This window comes from Colobus angolensis, unplaced genomic scaffold (genome assembly GCF_000951035.1).
Source record: "Colobus angolensis palliatus isolate OR3802 unplaced genomic scaffold, Cang.pa_1.0 Scaffold584, whole genome shotgun sequence".
In the NCBI taxonomy this organism is placed as follows: Eukaryota; Metazoa; Chordata; class Mammalia; order Primates; family Cercopithecidae; genus Colobus; species Colobus angolensis.
In genome coordinates, this window is record NW_012119421.1 from 178,819 (window position 1) to 185,069 (window position 6,251).

A 6,251-nucleotide genomic window follows, 5' to 3' on the forward strand; every position below is an offset into this window, starting at 1 on the left:
AAAAAAAAAAAAAAAAAAGGAAACAAGGACCCCATTGCTGTCAAGATCCAAACCAATAAAGGGGCAGCTCCTCAGAGATAGACATGTGCATTTGAGAAAAAAAGTATCCTTAACATAACTCTATATGATAATCAGCTCATTAAAAATCAGGCATATGGACTGCATATCATGCATTTACTTAAAATTATGAGATGGAGGCAATGTGCAAGCACACAAGGGCCAAAGTAACTAAGCAACCCACCTATCAGTCTTGGGACTCTCGGGACACCAAGAGCCTGGAACTGCACGGCACCATTTGGTAAGAATTAGGATTTTTTTTCCTAAGCGTTAACAAACCAACTCTTTGGAAAGACTTGCTTCACTACTGTTATCAACCAACAGCCTGACACTTTCCCTCCCTTTTGTGGTTTTGACAAAGCAAGCAAGCAGCATTCCCTCCTGACAAGAGACCACCGACCTAGGAATGATTCTGGCCAGACTACAGAGGATGTGCAGTGAGGGTTTTCATGTCCTCTGCTTCAGCTTTTGATGTCAGAGGGCCGCAAACTCGACTCTCAGATAGCTAATGCTACCATTTTATGAACATGGGCCCCATGGAGAGGCACAAAGTGCAATTGCACATTTTCCCATTTTTCCTCTTATAAATACTCATATTGGAATATTATTTGGTACTGCTCCCGTGAAAGATACATTTGCAGAATGTACTCAGATTAGAAGCATTATATAAACACTATAATGTAGCAATGGCGCATCCAGTTCTCCACACTATAGAAATATCTGTGGTGTAGACATTTCCACAATGACCAAAGATATGTGTACAAGAATGTTGACTGCAGCATTCTTTGTAATCCTAAAACCATGAAACCAAGCTCATCCCAAAAACATTTATTTATTTATTTATTTATCTATCTATTTATTTATTTATTTATTTTTGAGATGGAGTCACACTCTGTTGCCCAGGCTGGACAACAGAGTTGTTTGGTCAAAGATGGAGTCCTTGTCCATCCCAGCTCACTGCAGCCTCCACCTCCCAAGTTCAAATGATTCTCCTGCCTCAGCCTCCCGAGTAGCTGGGATTACAGGTGCATGCCACCACACCTGGTTAACAAAAAGATTTTGAAAAGGGTTAAATAAATCATGCACAAACTCGGGGAAAATACTGTTTTCAAAAATGATGGAGAGGATCACTGTGATGCTGACTGATTCCACTGGTCACATTATTGATAGAGCAATCAGTAAATCCAGGCACATCCTGGAGATACTACTGGACTCTTATTACTAAAATATGAAAAACTGGAGGCATGCAAATCACTCGTTTAAGCGTATAACGCACTGAATTAGAATTTTATCACGCCAGAAGTGGGTTCCTAGCACTCCGTTTCAGGAGAAAATCTTCCCCATTTATGTAGTGATTGATGCGTGCATGCCTTAAAAGTTGCAATAAGCGTCCCTGGGTGGGCTCGAACCACCAACTTTTCGGTTAACAGCCGAACGCGCTAACCGATTGCGCCACAGAGACAAGGACTTCCAATTCTACTACGCGATATACGAAGGGTGCACTCACTAAACTTCCTCAGTCCCTTTTATTCTCAAGGCCCCGCCCTGCAGGACGACTGAGCAAGGCCTTGGAAAACCAGAGAGATTAGAGCCGTGAGTCGGGTTGGTCACATTGGACACCTGCGCGTTAGGAGATTTTGGAGCCAGACGGAGAGCCGAATGGCCTTCGCCTGCCCTGCCCCTCTCCTGCTCCAGAAGCCCCCAGAAACTCCCCGCTCGGCGACCCAGCCCGAGCCGCCTGGGGTCCCAAGGGAAGCTGAACACCCGGTGGGCTCCCAGGATGGTTCTTCCCGTTCTTTGTGCCGCCTTCACCCAGTGAGGGAGCCTGTGCCCACTCCGCCCAGTCGCTTTCCGGGCCGCTGCGGAGCTTCCGCTGCCATCTTCGGATCCTGTGTTCCGCAAGGGGGCTCCACCAGGGCAGGGATGGTGGCCAGGGTCGCTCGTGGGTCCCCTCCCAGGGAGCAGGGTCTGGCACTCACCAGGCCGCCCGACTAGGACTTGTCGAATGAAACCATCGTCGCCTTTAGCTTTTAGTCCTTTGAAGAGCCCTAAGAGTGGAAATCAAGAGGTTTTTTCCATGGAGAAGTTCTGTTTACAAAGCGTTGATTTCTCGGCACCCCCGTGGGCGGACAACTGGCAGGGCCTCCGGTGCACCTTCTGCGCGGTGGAGCCGCGGGGACTCAGCTGGGCCGTGGTCGGATCGTGTGACCGTAGGGCGGGAGCCGGGGAAGGGAAAAGCAAAAGCTGGGAAAGAAGCCAGGGAGTGGTGGACCAGACATCCAGACCTCCTGAAAGGCTCGTGCAGAGGCACAGGTGGGATCTTCTGGAAGTGAGAATTGTTTTTGTTTGTTTGTTTATTGTAGCAGAATGGGGAAATGGAGAGAGAACCTGAAAGAGCCCCCGAACTCGAGGACCTGTTGCTCCCAAAGAATGACATCTTCCAGAACTAGACAGAAAACTAGGCATCTGGGAACCCTGAAATCCTTGGAGGAGTAGCATCATCATGACCCTCTGTGTTCCTTTTTGCAAAGGACTTGCTTCCATTGTTTGTTTGTTCAATTGTCTGTTAAATAAATAAATAAAACCCTTTTCATATCTCTTTAAAATTACTTTGGTTCTATTATTTTATGATTACAAATAATGCTGCAGGCATCATTCTTGTACACTTCTCATTGCCCACTGGTATATTTCTATAGGGTGGAGGCCTGGAGAGCAGTTGTTCCAGCATAGGGTTTACATAGCTTTTATTTCATTCCATTTTCTTTCCTTTGTTGCTTTATTAGCGATAACCCTTTTTTTATTTCAGTGGCTGCATTAGGGTTTCTGGGATATATCTTTAATTTTTCACAGTCTGCTTTCAAGTGTCATCATACCTCCCTTTCTGGCCTTTATCCTAGTGTTATGTAATTTTACTTTATTTATTATAAGCTTTGTGATTATTATTACTTTTATTTATTATATCAATATTTTTTTAAATATTTAAATTATAAGAAAACGTGTAGTACATACTTTCTAAATGCCACTTCCAAGATTTGTTTCTTTGTATAGGCCCACATTTTTATCTGGTATCCTTTTGCTTCTGCTTGGGAAGACTCTTTTTTTTTTTTTTTTTTTTGAGACGGAGTCTGGCTCTGTCGCCCAGGCTGGAGTGCAGTGGCCGGATCTCAGCTCACTGCTGCAAGCTCCGCCTCCCGGCTTCACGACATTCTCCTGCCTCAGCCTCCCGAGTAGCTGGGACTACAGGCGCCCACCACGTCGCCTGGCTAGTTTTTTGTATCTTTTTTAGTAGAGACGGGGTTTCAACGTGTTAGCCAGGATGGTCTCGATCTCCTGACCTCGTGATCCGCCCATCTCGGCCTCCCAAAGTGCTGGGATTACAGGCTTGAGCCACCGCGCCCGGCTGGGAAGACTCTTAAGATTTCTTGTAGCATGGGTTGGTGAATTCCTTTAGCTTTTGTATGTTTTTCAGTATCCTTATTTCACTCACAGTTTTGAAATTTTATTTTTGCATAGAATTCTAGGTTAACTTTTTTTCTCTAAGTACTTAAAAAATGTTGCCATTTATGAAGCATTGTTATTATAGTATCATCTTTCCTGTGTTTGTAATAAAGGCATAAAGCCAGTTTCTCGTGCTGGTTATATAATTTTCAGAATGTGTATTTAAAATTAAAATATTAAATTTTACTAAAAAACTAAAAATATTAATCATGAATGTCCTAGATTCATCTTAAGTTCCACCAACAGTGCACTTAAAATGTGTCCAACCTGAGGGTCAAACCTACCTGCTGACGTGTAATTTGTGTTTGTGAGACATTCTCGACAGCATTTGCTTTCCCCAGCCGAGTGATTTTCCTCACATCTGAATGTCTTCAGTGCAAAAGGGAACCTTTTTCTTTGCAAAAATACTTTAAACTATTCTTACTTCAAATAAGTGCATTAAATACAAACTTCTCAGTTGCATCCCTGGAATCCATGGAAAGCCCGAGAGAGACAATCTAGTCCTTCAGGATCAAGAACTAAACAAGGGAGGACAAAGCGTGGCTTCTTCACTAGGAGTCAAGCCAAAGTCAACTGATTTGGTCTCCAAGGGAGACTGGAACTCGGTTCACCAGTGTTATGAGGATCCAGCCCAGAGGAGGTGGACTTTCTCTTCATGGTGCCTTCAGATAGGAAGTCTCCTAGGATTTCTTTTTTTCCCTTTGATCTACTTCCAACTCTCCCGTTCTATTTCTTCAAGACCTTTTTTGGATCCCTACTGCGAAGGAGTAGGGTGCCCTTCCCTACCGGTCCTTCTCTGGCGGGGTGTCTTTGGCACCCAAGTTCACCCAGAACTTTGCTGCCTGCCTCAGACAGCGAGAGGACAAAGGAGGGCGGTGGGTGCGGTGGGAACCAGAGTCACAGGCACCTGCGCCTCGTGGGCTCCTAGCAAATTGAATAAATGCCCCTGAAGCTTCTCTGCAGGTCACAGCGAAGGAGAGGGTGGCTGCCGACCCGGTGAGAGAAGCATCAAGAAGCATCGGGAGGACCTGGCCCTGCCCCTGGGCCTTGAAGACAGGCCTGGCCAGGCTGATTTTGACAAGTAGGCCCAAGGAAAAGGTTCAAGGGCAGCCCAAACCCAGACCCCGAGATTAAGACTCTTAAATAAGTCTGACGGTTTTGAGCCTCCTCCTCATTAGAATCGATCCCGCCTGTATCAGGAGACTCCTTCGCCAAAATTCAGAGACCAAGAAAGAGAAAGATTGGGCAGATCAAAGTCTGTAATTAACCCAAATAGGAAACATAATTTTTCTGACAAATTGTGTGTATGCTGTGAGAAAAAGACTAGCCTCAAGGGGAGTCTGTTTTTTTGGCTTGAGTACAGGAAAGAATGGAGTTGCCACCAACAATGTTGCGTTGAAATGGCAGGTGCATCAGGGTGTAGACGTCAAGGAATTAAAAATATTTTTCCAAAATACATTTCTTTGACATATTTTGAGATGTCTGTTTAGAAAGCCAGCTGCAGAAGTAGCTCTGCAAAGCTGTCTTTTGTTGGGGAGATTTGCATCTGTAGAGAATCTGCATTGATGCAGCCAAGTCTTTCCTTGCCCAGATCTAGGAAAGATTAACTGAGAGTTTGACACCTGTAAAGGTCTGAAAGAAACTTTTAGGGTTTATTCTCTCTGAGAGCTGCTACCTGTAAGATTTCATTTACATAGTAAGACCAACTTTGTTAGCCAAGCCTCCTCTTCTCTCCCTCCCACAACCTGTCTTGCCCACAATAAATGGATATACATCTGACTCTGATGGTGCCTGGTTTTGGCCATGCTTTGAGCCCTCATTCATTCTGTTACCTCGAGATGGTATATAAGCATCTGCATCCTATTGTAGGTAGGGTAGGGTAATCACTCTGTGGCTCTCCCCATGTACATGTCAGTACGTTTTATGCCTCTTCACCTACTAATCTGCCTTTTGTGACTTGATTTTTGAGTGAAATTTCAGAGGGTTAAGAGGGAGGGTTTCCATTGGCCCCTACAGTTTTGGAGCTATAAGCAGGATAGCAAAGCTCTGCTCTTCTGGAAGCTGCAGTGAAAAACCCCGGATCAGATCAATTGTTGTAAGGGTAAGAATTTTTTAACACCCAGGTTCCTGGCCTCCTTCTCTGTGTGGAATCTGATCAAGTGAATAGTAAAAATCAGTTTCTTTTCCCTCTCCAAAATCTTGATTAATGGGAGAAAAGGATTTGTGTGACTAGTCTTGGGTGTAGTGACTCTGGTGTGCTTTTTGGTACTTTGTGGTACCAATTCATATTGTTTAATCCCTTTCTTCCCAGAAATTGTCTGTTCCTTTGTCTTTGTCTTTTTGTGTTATTCTGTCATAAAAAGGAGTATTGGTTGAGGTTCCTTCTCATCTTATTTTATCTCCTTCAAGAGCTTGACATGTGACCAAGTGGGAGCACTTTCTCTTGGTTTCACCTATCTGGTAAGAGGTGGTAATTTTCAGGTCATACTAGGTAGCCTGTCTGAAAATGGTTGAGAACCCAAGCACACTTTTTGTTCTGACTATGTCAAGCTCTTGGGGTTTGCCTTAAGAAGTCCCATCCCTTCAAGGCTTTTGACGTCTCAACTCTTGTTGCCTGATTTAGTCCTAGGAAAGCTCAATCCCAAGAGGGCCTACATGGTATCACAGACTCACACGTCTGTGACTGGAAGCCCCCA

General features: G+C 44.6%; 1 protein-coding gene and 1 non-coding gene across 2 annotated transcripts in view; one reads left to right on the forward strand and one right to left on the reverse strand.

The window, feature by feature from the left end:
- LOC105526273 (putative neuroblastoma breakpoint family member 6-like protein) overlaps positions 1–6,251 on the forward strand; it is a 255,070-nt gene that overhangs the window by 133,062 nt on the left and 115,757 nt on the right.
- On the reverse strand, positions 1,446–1,519 carry TRNAN-GUU. The gene has a single exon. It is a non-coding gene; the product is annotated as a tRNA-Asn (tRNA).